This window comes from Varroa jacobsoni, unplaced genomic scaffold (assembly GCF_002532875.2).
Source record: "Varroa jacobsoni isolate VJ856 unplaced genomic scaffold, vjacob_1.0 contig03408, whole genome shotgun sequence".
Lineage (NCBI taxonomy): Eukaryota > Metazoa > Arthropoda > Arachnida > Mesostigmata > Varroidae > Varroa > Varroa jacobsoni.
Window position 1 is genome coordinate 1069 of NW_019215016.1, and position 14782 is coordinate 15850.

Below are 14782 nucleotides of genomic sequence, written 5' to 3' on the forward strand. Positions count from 1 at the left end.
AGACAAACGGTGGATTGATCGAGCGTAGCCTGGATAATGTTTTTGTCATGAATGCTCTATGTTAGTCAGAATTCTAAGTGTTTTTAACAGATCGATTTTGTATCTTCAACAAGCGCTCCTTGCACAGCCTGCAACGGCAAATGACTGGCGAAAGTTTGTATTGGCTCCATTTGGATCAGACCATAACAGTTGTTACAAAATACTGGTTATGAACGGGAATAATGCGTAAAGTAAGGCCAACAAAATATTAAATGGACCCCTGATTTTAATATGAAATATTATCGTATTGTGTCCTGCTACTTTTGTCCTTTTCTACTCAAAAGACGCTAAGAACACGTATGTACGCTTTTATCACACCAAGGTTGGGTGACTTGAACAGAAACTATCAATGCCAGCTCTGAGTGCGATTTCAATATGTATAGGAAGCCATTAAACAGTAACATATTAGTGATAGAAAATAACTCTATTAATAGAGTTCTTTCATGGTAAACATCAAAATGCGATTCTGCAAAATATCAAGGTATATGTTTCCGTTATTTTTAGGCTGACAATTTAGCGTTGACAATAATAGCGAGTCCCGCACACTTACATTTCCTTCGAATTGCACGAAGGGGCAGATACGGTAAAACATCAAATGGGTATACGAAATTATTACAAGCGAATTTCTCTAAGTACTGCCCCTCTTTTTTTTTCGCTGCTCAAGGTCTAATGATTTCACCTAAAGCAAATTTTTGCAAGCATTCATTAATGTGGTATGCCTTACATGAGCTTTGTCGGCTTCAAGGAATAATCGATGCTATACTCACGTTGAAAACCCTTTTAGCAACACGAGTTTACAATACAGACTGTTGTTCATAAAACGATCTAATATTCAAAACGAGTTTGAGTAATGAAAGGAGTAATCGTCACCTAACTTCTCAATTAATTCTTTCAGTTAAAGGCAAGATTTTCGAGAAAATATCATTGCCACCCTGAATTGCTATCCATTATTTTGTTTCTGTCTTTTGATTGTTTTTAATTGAAGTGCCACTCACCATAGATTGGGGCCACATAAATATTCTGGAATTTTCTGTCGGTTCTCAATTCTGTCTTTGTTTCAACTTATGTGAGCTGACGAAATTTTCAGTGACCGATTCTGAGTGAGCGTATATATCCGTGAATGTGTGTGTTTCTATAAAAACGCGTAATTGTGTTAGTATAGAGTGCGATAAGATCAACCGAGTATATGGATTCACATTGTAATGAGGACAGGGCAGAGTTTGTTTGATGATACGCCTGTTTTAGCATTGTCTGTCGCGTATTTCTAGTAATACATGATCAAATTGGTGTTCATTTATAGCTGAGGTTTCTGGCGACTGCAGTTATACATATAAGCTTAGTGAGAATGACATGTGCGCCTTAGGCAAGCGGGTAGTGAACATGAAGTTATCTGGGCAAACTTAATGTAATGACGATTTTATTTTTAAGAGTTAGTGAATAAGTTCGCCACTCGGCGGGCTTCTGAGGACATTCACAGCTAACCAGACGGTATGGATAGTTAAAGAGTGGTCAATATCAGCATCTCAGGTGGTAGACACAATACCAGGTACCCTGGCATGGACATTTTCAAAGCTGGTAGTCATTGAAGAGCTACCAAAGATACCAATATCGATTGTTGAGGGCTTTTCGTTTCCAATTCTAATTATCAATAGGGTGCTTCTCGTTCTACTTATCGCTATTGATCTACATGGCTATGCAAGACGCAATGATACTAGAACCCTATATTGTAAAGTTAGACGAATATTACAAAGTTCTCCCGTGCCATGCTAAGGCCCAGTATGCCTTTGTTATGAACAATGGACATCAAAAAAGACGGATATTGAACAGCAGTCAAATTAAATTAAAAATAAAAAATGTGCTGAAACGCTTGCAACACCGATATGTCCAATTTTTAGCCGCATGGGTAAAAACTGCAAGAACAGCATTAGGGAGGTCATTATGTGCTGCGAAAAATAATTAATTTCGGTAATAAAGTTTCGAGAAATATCCAATAACGTTATTTCACATGAGGACAACATAACAATGATACAGTAAATGAGGGTAGTGCAAGACGGTACCCATTTACTAGCAGCTCCGCCTAGGAAGTCCGATAGCATTTTGAATTGTTAATCAGCTTCGCACGTCCCCCAGTATCGATGAACGCTAATAGCAGTGAACACTGATCTAATGTCACCTGTAAACAGCGTCCTATTAGGAGGCACAGTATCCTGAAAAAGTTTACTTGAAAAAATGGTCTGCCGGACTAGTGAGTTTCATAAATAGTTAATTAACAGTCTAGTAATGTGAACTTCTGATCGTATTGTACCGTATGCCCTTAGTTAACGCATTATTTTCATAAGAAAATCTTTAAATTGCGCTAGAGGTCTATAGCCAGCTCAATCATTATTCCGTATTTTTGTTTTATACTTTGGGCGGGTTATAACAGTGTTCGCATGTGATAGCACACCTCGGTGATGCTAGTATCAGCAAAAGAGCCATTTTGCTTGCTGAATTGCTGTTGCGTTTTTGACGTCCATGTCACAGTAGCCAACGTCTGCGGGCGTGAAGACCTTACCGGAGTCTCCTTCCTCCTTATCTTCCGGCACAGCAACTATTGCTAAAAGCCAGCTACATATCGTGCTGGCAATTAATTCATAACAAGGCAAACAGTAATACAAAGCTTATAACAATGTAAACACAATGTCCGTCTGTCTGCTCTTGTCAATCTTAGGCCGCAAGCAAGAGACGACTGACGCGCAAAAACATCCATAGGGGATGTACAAGTCAGGCATAATAGTATAGCCATATACAGAACATCCACTGTTGGTTAGTTAAACTACATACCATTACCATAAGAAGAGTGGACAGCCAGCTTGTTTCACCAAATTTCCCTGTCCGTTGACTCCGAATCGCTTTGCAGTGATCACTGTATCTGAAGAAACCTTACCTCACGATATATGTAGATCGTAATGAGCGCCTCTAACTACACTATAAGGCCGAAGCTTACTAGATTGAAGTCGGTTACCATCCATTACGACGTACAATAAGATCAGCAAGGACGTACATGACCTCTCCTGCATAGCTACGGCCTGAATTACTCTTGTCCAGATATATATATATATATATTGCTGTATAGATTACGTCGAATCTGGTAATAGCTGCCAGGATGCGAGATTTTCTAACACCGTCGTAAGATGAGAGAATCACAAAAGCGTCCATAGCTAATGGGGCGGCTAGGGTTAGAACAACTGCGTTATATGGAAATATATGCACGTTGCGAGGATAAGGCACAGCGAAAATCCCATGTGAGATATTTTGTCGGTACCTTCTATAGAAAATATCCTTTTAATTATTATTACGAACAGCTCAACGTCTTATTCGATATGACTGTCCTATTTACATTTTCAAGACTAAACGGCAGTACATTGTGTAGACAGTACACGACTGCCGCATTGACGACCGTAGCAAGTTACATTGCATACACATGTTCTACGTAACAATGGTGTGTATATATATATAGTGTGGAAAAATAGGCTCGCACTTGAAGAAATACCCATATGACCTGAAAATCTACATGCTTTCCCTTCTGTAGACGTTCAGATTTGTCAACCGTAAGCGTACTTTTACTTCGCCTGGTTCAGCCTTCTCAGTTCATATATATACGTATATCGGTTGAGAGACCACACTGTAAAGTTAGCCTTCGGTATCGAAATGCGGAACTAGTTTGTTGTCTCTCAGCAATAAACCTTTACAATAGATAAAGGCCTACAAATCTATTTTCGTATAGTGGCAATCAGGGGTCGTGTCAGAAAAAAAGTCTCGTTCCTGGTCATGACCTTAAGAAGGTCGAGAGAGATTGACCTTTTAAAGCTCCGCACGTATGTCTCACTGATTTCTTTTTAAAATGGATTATTGTGGTGCAAACAGCTCTTGGCTCGCGGCCGAATTGTGAACAAACACAAATATAATAACCCTTAGTGAGTTCATAACGAAACAAGAGTTAGAGTGCAATCGCGCATGTCTTTGGCCTAATTTCCAGCATAGATTTTGAGTTGGCGGTGGTTGGGCTCTATGAGGATAAATTTGAGATTTTATGGCTATATGCCTATTGGAGATGATCTCTTTCCTGTCAAAAAGCTGGAGACTTAAGTACACCATGAAACACAGGCAAATTTATTATATTGCGAGGTACCTTTTGTCTATTTGAGGATGTGTTACTTCAAGACGTTATCTCTCTTTACTTGTGTTATTAATTTCTGCAAATCTAAAACACTTCAGCGCTGAGCCCTTGAGCCTGAGCTGGTTAGGCATGAGTTTCTCTATCTATTCGCATGTTTTACTGCTGTGACCCACTGTCCTTTGCTATTTTAATGTTGCTGAAGTTTATCTAACCAATTTTGGCCCTCAGGTCTGTATGCCGAACCTTTCATAGCTATTCTCCCCGATAGAGATGATGCGACTAAAAGAATAACTAGCCAATAGTTTTCGACTCAGGGAAGTAAATGACCCAGCTATGCAGTATTATAGGAGCAGCGGAATGTTGAAAATCTGTCTTTTCAATGCCACCAATGGCTGTCTATTCACTGGCAAAATTATATCTAATAATGTTAAGTACGATGTGTACCATCCTATTTATCCCGTGCAGTGCAATTTGACCGTGCCGAGCGCTTTAGCGAAGGAAAGATGTACACCGAATATCCTATAAATAAGTACACTCTACACAGAGTTGGTCATCTTAGTTGTGGAACTCGTATTGGGCATAACATGCCTATCATACGTGTGCAGAATATCAGCAAGCAAAATTATAACGCATTTTTTATATTCAATGCATTTTTGATTTATGAGAATTCCACTGACATGTAAAACACGTATTGAAAATTGTAGATAACTTATCGGCAAAGTTCTCCAAGTTAACTTCAAGTAATCAATTGAGTTAATTTGGAGGGTTTTGCCCGTAGGTGCTGAAAGGCTACAGATATCGTCATAGGAGCTAAGGTTTGCCTTTATTTGTATATGGAGATTAAAATCGGCGCCGTTGTTAGGGCGGAGAAGCTTTTGGTCGAAAAGGGTCACAAATCGCTCCTTCAAGTATCACCAAGCAAGCGCTTTACAGTAGCCTGTGATAATAGAACGTGTGGAAAGGTCAATGCACTACGTAATGAAATACTTCTTTAACTTGCATTGAGAGGATCTGTTTAAGTACCTATTGTCAATGTATCCTCACTCGTTGTAGGTGTTCCGACTAAAATCATCTACATTCCTCAACGGTATCTATTTATTGACCAAATGACCGCTAATTCGACCTATCCATAGATGAACCTTCATTCGACGGCATTAAAATGGTCCACTGTACCTGAGTGTTCGGTGCAGGCGCCATTATTCGGATGAAAATGGGGATGAAGTCGCAAATTAATGGTCTCTAAGTTTAGAAGTTTGTAATGATTTCAATTGGTTTTGTCCTTTTGCAGTAGCACAGAAACAATGGAAAGTGCAATCGGTATAACGAGTGGCTTCTTTAGTATTCGATCAGCAGTATCTCTAAAACTTTAAGGTGTCCTCAGCCAGTAATTGTGAGTAATATCATGATCCGAAATTGCTCAATCATCGATCGAAAACTAAGTTTTCAACGTGTAAATAGGGATCCAAGGGCCTGTTATGTACGCAATCGATTTTCGTTGAATCCAGCGAAGTATTTGCGTATTGTAAACTCAGAGGTCGCAGCAATGATTTTTACATACATTTTTTTTTTTGATTATGGCGCTCACAAACCGGGCAGTGACCCATAAATTGGAAAATTTTCAAAGTAGTATCTTGAGTGATAAGGCTAAAGGGAGAATGTAAAATTTAAAATAACTATTACATATCATAGCCGACCGGTTTCTATAATAATCTATGTTGTCGATATCTGGAACAAAAACAAGAAAATGACCGGAACTAAATGCTTTTGCGCTACAACTAAAAAAAAACTTTAGCCTTTATCAACGAACGCAATGGGACAGTTGTTCGCATTGACAAGTTACCTCCGCTAAGGGCCGTTTGCCGTATGTGCGATTATACCTGTGATAATACAAAAACAACATTTAACTGATTCCCAGTCCTTACCATATGATAGGATATATTGGAATTAGCGAAAGATAGCAAAGAACCCTCCAAATTGCATTAAAACCAGTTTCTAGCAGCTAAATTATGTCATAACATATCTTCTTTGTGCATTCAACGATACTCGTGATTTTTGGTTCGTCTCTTCGGGAAGTTTTTGTTAGGTTGTGCCAAGGATCGTCGTGCAGTGGAGCAGTAGTTTATAGCTTGTTAAGTATATCTTGTACTGATATGAGCTAGAAAAGGATCAGATCCACGGATACTTTCGAAAACGAATGAAAGTGAAGTTATCTTCTCATTCCCGATTCGGGTTTATGATCTTGGCTTTTCTCCTGTTACTAATGGAAAATATTTTTGTAATAACACCAAGCATAAAAATAACTAATGAAAAAAAATATAACCTAAAATATATAACAAGTACGATTAATGTATAGTAAAATAAACTAGGCCAGTAGTAATAACGATTTAAGTCATATTCGCAGTTTGTTTTTGTTGGGCGTCGCCTGCCGTAACAATTGAGCTAAATGTTATACATTGCTACTACGAAACACAATATGGCTACGCTCGGGCTTAAGCCTTGGATACTTCACATGTTTTTAAATTTAGGAAGCAATCACAATGCTACTGCACTATCGCGGAGAGACTGAAAGATGCACCATTACCGGCATTGCGTTGTTATTATCTGTTATTTAGGAACCCATCGAATTTCAAGTGTGTAAATAGAGGAATAGATGCGCTAGTTTGCAATATTCGTTCACATAAGTTCAAATAGACGGATTCCTACCGTAATAGGACTTCAATCTCACTGTCATTGTAATCTCTACCGATTTTCATGTTACAGAAAAGGCGCCAAAATCCTATTATGTATTAACTTCGTAATTGATTTTCTGTGGCAGCAACAGTAGCAGTGTCCTTTCTTTTTCTGCCTAATTCAGTGTCAGTTACTGAGTCCAAGCTAAGTTTAAGTAGGGCAAGTATTCGACGTGTTTTAGCGTGTCATACAAGGGATTACGCTGGTCCTAGTACTAACTCATTTATTTCTCATATGGTATTTTAATTGTTTATAGGCCATTACAGTACTGTTTAACCGTTTTGGAATCGTTTTCTCATTTGAATACGGGAATTCCGGGTTCTACTAACATGCCTGCAATTGACGCTAAGATATCCGTTATATCTGACCTAAGGCTCTCGAAGCGCTTCGCTATATGCATCTATCTTTCACTTTTCCTTGATCGGTTAATTTTATGTATGCCCGGTTTATTCATTCATTAACTGCATGACGTTGGGAATTGTCATTTCATGAATATAATCGATTTTGTAAGACCTGAATGGTCACCTTTTAGGTCTGGAAAAATAGACACTTGAATGTGTGACGGGCTGTGGAAGCTTATAACGATGGCAGGCCTTAATTACACCTATAGAAAGTCGAGAGCCGCTAGCGACGCACTCGAACACATTACAAACGGATAGGTTCTCTAGTATACTTTAAAAACAAACAATGGTTTCTATGCTGTTCGGAAGTGATAACAGTCGGCGATACGTTACCGTGACACATAAAAGTCCAGATGAAACGTATCTTAATGATAATAATACTACAACGTTACAAACGGTAACCATAAAATATCGCCTATGACGTGCGTTTTTCTGGGCTAAAATTTCGGGGCCTTTTACTCGTTTCCGGGCAGGGGCTGTTCCCCATGAAAAAAAGGTCTTCGACATCACAAAAATTGCTATTGTACCTAAAACTGCCCTCAAAACCAATTAACTTATATTTGAAGACTTTCTTCCTAAAGTTCTATGTTCAAAATAGAGGCACGCAATAATGCATTTTGCGCATAAAATGCAAAAAGTAACTTAGATAGACACTCTTATCTCTCTAGATGGCAACTATGCGATGTTGCAATTTGCGTAAATTTGAATAAAGAAAGCATCTTGTAGCACAGAGTACAACCCAACAAAAATAGAGACAATGTCGCTTAGATCAGCTCGATTCACGATATATTACATTTTGGGTATAAAAATTGCATATATTTATATTAATTTAATTAACCGATCAATTTCCTTAAATTTTCGAAATTTCCTTAAAATTTACGTTATCTCGCCATCAAAACGTCATATGTTTAGTTATAAAAACCATAAGTTTTTGAAGATTTGTTTTTGACCGGGAATGATACGAATAGGTAAATAAGAAGCGTCAGAAGGTTCAGTGTAGAAAGGTCTTATGAATATGCGTACAGGCCCTCCCGCCCTAATCTTTGTATAATACTATTGACAGCAGGTGCCTAAACACTTGCATGTTATATCCATCCTCTTATCTTTGCCGATATTCGTTTTCTCCATCGCAGTGTATGCGCAACATATTTGTCCCGGATGTTTTTTCAGGTTGTTAATTTTATCAAGGAAATTTAGGAAATCTATATAATACTGTATGAAATTGCATATATAGTAAAAAAAAATAATAGTAATAGTATTTCGACTGTCGCTAACATAGGCTTATTTGAATTGTCGCAAGCAATTTTGACACTTTCTGAGAAAGAATGTTTTTTTTTAAATTTTTTAAATTTTTTTTTCATAGTGCATATTCAATTGCCATGTAACAGTTTGTATTGGACATTTGTGTTCGTAGAATATCAAGCTCACTCTGTAATTTAGCAATACATTAACGTATTGTATATCATGTTAACAAATACTCCGTCGTCCACGAATTTCGAATCGGCATCGTTGCCCACACACGAAATGCCCTTTTACCTACTGTTTCATCAAAAAAAAATTCCAAAAGCCCATTGTAATTTATAAGAATAGTAAGAGATTGCATTTAATCATTTGTATAGGGTGCATACACACGTAATGGCTTGTAGCCGATGCCTAATGCTCACTCCGGCAAAATTTTTGGTAAGTCGCTTTTGCCGAGTGTTTTTTGGCAAACACTGAAAACCATTTCTGCATCGGCCTTCGTCGATTTTTGACACCTCCATATTGTTGTTCTCCAGTTCGAACAAGACTGGGCTGTGAACCTAACTGGAAATATTTTGCCAACGCGGAATTTAACATCAGCTATATATACATGTAGAAGAAATATATGGCTGATTGACTACTTCCTATTAACAACGGAGCGTTTAGGCCGGTCATCAATCCTAGCCAGTTTAAAAGAAGCACGTTCAGTTGGACCTGGCGATTCCGGCTCACTCTCCACATCTGCTGAGAGGTCACTCGGTTTATTTAATAACAAACAAACAAACAAAGCAAAACAGCAGTAAAAGGTTGTTTTGTTAACTCTCAGCAGTTCTGTTATTTCGTTTGACCGATTTCGAGACTTCGTTCGCAATACCTGATTTTAGATTGCCGCAATAATGAATAATGGCATTGATGACGGAAAGGGTAAGACGCATTTTCATAGACGCTGCGAAGATTTCCCTTGAGCCTAATGAGCAAATCACTGCTAAAAGGCGATAAAAAAAAAGACAACAATGGGTATAACTATCAGTGGCAGACATGTGTGAGTAGTGACGGCGAAGGATGAAAATAAGTGGAAATACGGTGACGAAGCGTAGCAGACACAATAAAACAGCAGTAATTAGTTGCGATACGGGTCAAGGACGACAACAGTTGACAAGCTAAAACTGACTGGAAGTTCGGATCAATGGCAGGACCGATTTGGCAAAAAGAATAAGCAGAGCGGAACAACAGGACAAGCATATCAATAAGGTAGTGGCATAATGCTTTGTCAACGCTATCGGGAAGAGCGACTCCGCCCTTTGTGTACAGCTCTTGTTGCTCGCTTGATGTTGCGCCACTGAAGAGAAAAAGACATACTGAAAGCCTTTAAGGGTAGAGCCTATATGAGACACCTAGATCTAATTTAGCAGAAATTGAATAAATTAGAGGAAAGGGGAAATGCCGCCAATTGAAAACGCGCTCAAGTATACGGGAGTCATTCTATCTAACATACACGTTTTAACCACCAATATTTATTTTTTCTGCAATGGGCTCTGTTTTCAGTCTATGCGCTTAGACTTGATCAGCGGGTTATCCGTTGGAACAGAGTCGTTTATTTGGGTCTGTTGGGTAGAAAATGAATTGGTCCTATTGATTCGAATTACGAGTGATATTGCAATGTCGATCGAGGATGACCCAGCTTGGGTAATGACCAAACTGGTATTAGTCCAAGTTTTAGGTTATTAGTTCCTGGTGATTGAAGAAACCATCAATTGACCTTAAAGCTTCTATAAGAGAGTTTAATTGTCGGTTTGCCTGTCAAGCGTTTAGGTAAAATTATACGTCATTATATATCTTAATAGTTCCAAATAGCTCTTTTAACTTGTAAGGACAAGTGATTTTCTAGCTAGTGACAATCAAATAGATACAATCACTGTACTATGGGAAGTACGTGTTCTATGCTATATGCTGTACACTTATTCACGCACAATGGCATGGATCAGGCAGACAAAAGTCAAGTCACAAAAACCACAAGCTAGACGCAACACATACTGACATAAATTTACGGTCATTGACATAAGTTACTGGGCCGTAGCGTACAGTGGACACCAGTTTTAAATTGTGCAGGGTTGAGCTTTTCAACTTAATAATGCCTTGACTTCAGGATCCGGAATTTACAGCGACTAGTAACAGTAGACTGCTTATCATGAGTCGGAGCTCAATATAGGATGAAGGGTACGTCAGGTTCCACTACGAAGTGCTCTGGGAATGGAACTCAAACAATGCCCAAAAGTTGAGCGATTGTCAAAGATTTTTGTTCGCCCTTTAATTACTAAACGCTTATGATATCTGGGCGCATGCATGTCATGCATTCCTGCCGTTTTCGGTCAACGTCGACTTCTCATCGCCTGCATAGAAGATCGCTGACCGCACGTTCCTAAGCCGACACAGTTCTTATGTACTTGATGATCAAGCGTCTTCAATTGAACTTAGTAACTGCTTAGTTCTACCTAAACAGCTTCAACAATGTATTTTCCCTCAGAGTTAAGCAGGGAATTTCGTTTAAACGAAATTTCTTATAGAAACACAGTAATTAGATATGCTTTTTAAAGATTTGTGTGTTCCGCATTATGGCTCCATTACGAAATACATTGCCTTCGATCGGTGTTTCTTACCTTAACCGGCATGAAATTTTTCCGTGTTCCCATGGAAACCTGTCCACTATCTGTATTCTTCAGAAGGCCATTGAGCAAAATTTTGGCAAGTGTTGATTGATGAGACAAATACGCTCCCTGAGCATAACTGCGGCTACACAGTAGTTAAATTTCACTGTTTTATATATTATCAAACTTGAATATATGCAGCTACAATAATTTGGCTGGACGAGTTCGATGAATGATTCCGAACGAAGGGTGCATGCTATATTAATGAAATTGTGTGTGTAGTACCACTGAAAAACCTAACTGGAATCGTTATATTGTATGCTATCTTCCTCAGATTCAAAATCTGAATTCCATCACTTTGATCTGCAGTCGTCGTACGAGGACGTCCTCGTTCCGGCATCGGTTTGTTCCACTCTCATCATACATGCAGAGATTGGGCATTTTATACTTAAAGGTACCAACTTGTTGCTCCATCTCATTTTAGTTTATCAGAAGCGGAGAACTGAAAACTCATTGAGTCTGAAAAAAGCGTCCAATGCCATTATTGTTCGTCTATACTATACATTCTGGTGACATTTCCGTCCTGTTCTTTTTCTATGGCTAGAACAGCTACAGATAAGATCAACATATTCGCTAGATTCCCAGGGAACATTTGTGGCCTGAAGGACATAAACTCTTAGTTTGTGTAAACTGGTCTTTGCAGCTAAACGTACCGTTATGCGGGTTTATAATTACACTTATAAGCGTTGTTATTCAAAAGTTGACCTAGTAACCTTGTCACGGGATTTTACAATTGATACCAGTTCTCAAAATTACCTTGACTACGAAGCAGAGTGTTGAAAATATTATTTTTAATAAGTATACTTTTAGTCTATGCCATATTTTTTGTGTCGCAGATATGGCTTATTATTATGATATTCGCAAATATCATCAAATGCCCTTGAAATTACAGATGATACAGTATGAGTTATCTGCTCTTTGTCCGTTGTGCAGAGGTTTGCCATGCTCGGTCGGAGCCATAATATTTTTTTGTTAAAAATATTCATTACACTGCTGACAAATTTGCGCAGTACAAGCAGCAGGCAACTAGTTATATTCTTGACGCTCTCCTAATCATTTATGAAAAAAGACTCGGGGAAAAATCCAGCTTTCTCTGTGGACTAAATTGCTTTTTTGAAAAATATATCTACATATATTTTCAATGGAAGCCATTTATTCAAATTCATATTCAGTTAGATTTGTCTTTTCTATCGATCAGGTAATTTCGAGCCCAAACTGGATCATTTTGGGTAAATTGTGCCGTAGAAAACCACTAACTGTGCAACCTAGAAACGTTGGCGCAAACATCAAAGGATACCAAAGATCTAGCACCTCTGTAGTTGACGAGAGGTGTATCGAGCGTGGAATAAGCCTAGGTGTAGCCCATACATTCAAACGTATTTTTTTTAAGCGTACATGATTTGCTCAGCTACGTTTGATGACACGGTGACGAACATCTTCAATCGCTTGATAATCGTTGATTAACTTCAGATAAGTTAATTTATAATATTTATAAAAAATTATATTATATATATATAAATATCATATAATAATAAAATAAGATTTGGAATTGGCGAAATCTTTTTACTAGGCTAATTATGTACAGCGTTGTTTGAAATACTTCTGATAGTTCATGCAATTGTCCAGTTAGGCAATATGCTAGAAATGAATTTTCGCACCATCATTCCCGACAACCTCGAGGATCAACGTTTCTTTGATATCGTTGTTGTTTGCACTTACTTTATCGACGGCTATGAATGGCCGGAGAGATCTGGCCCACTTAATTTTTTTGAAGGACAAAGGTTACGCTTCTTTTGTGCCTCTTGTACAGTTAGTGACTACGCTGTGACGGGTAAGGTACGCCTGTTCCGCCTCATGAATCTATTATGTTTGCTCAATCTATGTGCGATCCTCGAGCCGCATTCAGCTAAAGGATTTTTCATTCAGTTGTCAAATACACAACTACAGATAACAGATCTTCTTTATGTTCAGCGTGCGCCTCTGTTTGCGACGAATTGTCTTCCTAAATTTTTTCAACGAACATCGTTCCTGTAAGTCGCAGCTAAATTGCCATGTCTTCAATCCGTCGCCAACGAAGCCGTGAGCGTTTCTGGCGTAAATTCTCACAACTCTGGTGCAGTGAGCATATACCGATAGATTATCGTTTTAGTATGCCAATTACTTAATAGATCAGATTTAACGGTGCGCTGCTTTGCTTGAAGATAACAAAAAATAAACTACTTAAAATTGTCAATAGTTTAGGTTTGCCGCAAATTCATCCTGTGAATTCTCAACCCAGGAAATGAGGCTGCCTACAGGCAAGTTAAAGCCTCATGCGACATAAGACTTTAAACAAAAAAGAAGAAAATCTTGGAAAAACGCCAGAGTAGATATTCACTGATGCGAAAAGATATAAGCTAAAGAAACTCGGATAACGGTCAAGGACGTCTTAATAGAGAATATGGACCGAGAACTTAGGAACAATTCCACCGTCAGGTTGCCCGACGCAGAATAAAAAGTGCTTTTTGTAAGGTATGCTTTCCACCGTGGTCTTCACAAAACTACAATTTCAAAGGCATCACCATTTTTGTAAGCCTACGTACCGATTTTTCTGTATAGTTAGATCTGCTTACTGATACATTAAATATATATATATATCTAGCGGCATAGACTCAATAAGTAGGTAAGCAGTATCTTGGAAAAATGTATATAATTTTATATTTGCTCAAATCTGACGTGCGATGTTACATCGAGTATATCGTTTTTGTATTATATTTTAATGAAATCTCAACGCTATAAAAATAACTGTCTGATTTTTCTAGCGATAATAATTAAACTGTTTGGATTGAATATAGATAGCTTCTGTTGCTATAGTGTACACCTGTTCGACATTCAAAGTTTCTAGGTTGCCAAGAATACAGAAAAATATACCGTCTGCAGAATCCTCTGAATACCCATATTTAACTCTTGCAATATGAGCAACATCATATATAGTATAGTTTTCTCTATTTGCCTGATGCACAAGAGTATCCAGATTTTCATGAAATTCACCACCCAAACCACTATCCAAAGAATCATTAGAGCCTCCACAACTACTGTCCCCTGAACCGCATTCACTACCAACGCCACTATCTTTATCTTGATCTGCTCCTTTTCCACTAACATAACCTTTGACCCAGTAAACCAAAGGTTCAATAGCCAATTTGTATGTGACAGTCTCGATAGCCGCAAGAAAGAGAATAAAGTTAGATAGATAGAGCGTAAGGCCGCTACGATCGGCAGAAAAGACAATACTGGCCATTAGATGGCGCTGACTGGCATAGAGTGGCGCTGCGCTCTACACATATAAACACGACTGTAAATAACCGCCTTTTCAATACCTGTGTATTGACGAATGGTGACTTTCTCATGCGAGGTAATAAGCAGGTGCAGTCGAGGTAGATGCTAAAATAGCCCTGTCCAAAAATCTGCGAAGATGATCTAAGTTGTTCTCGACTTCATACTTCAATTTCTGAACACGGACCTTT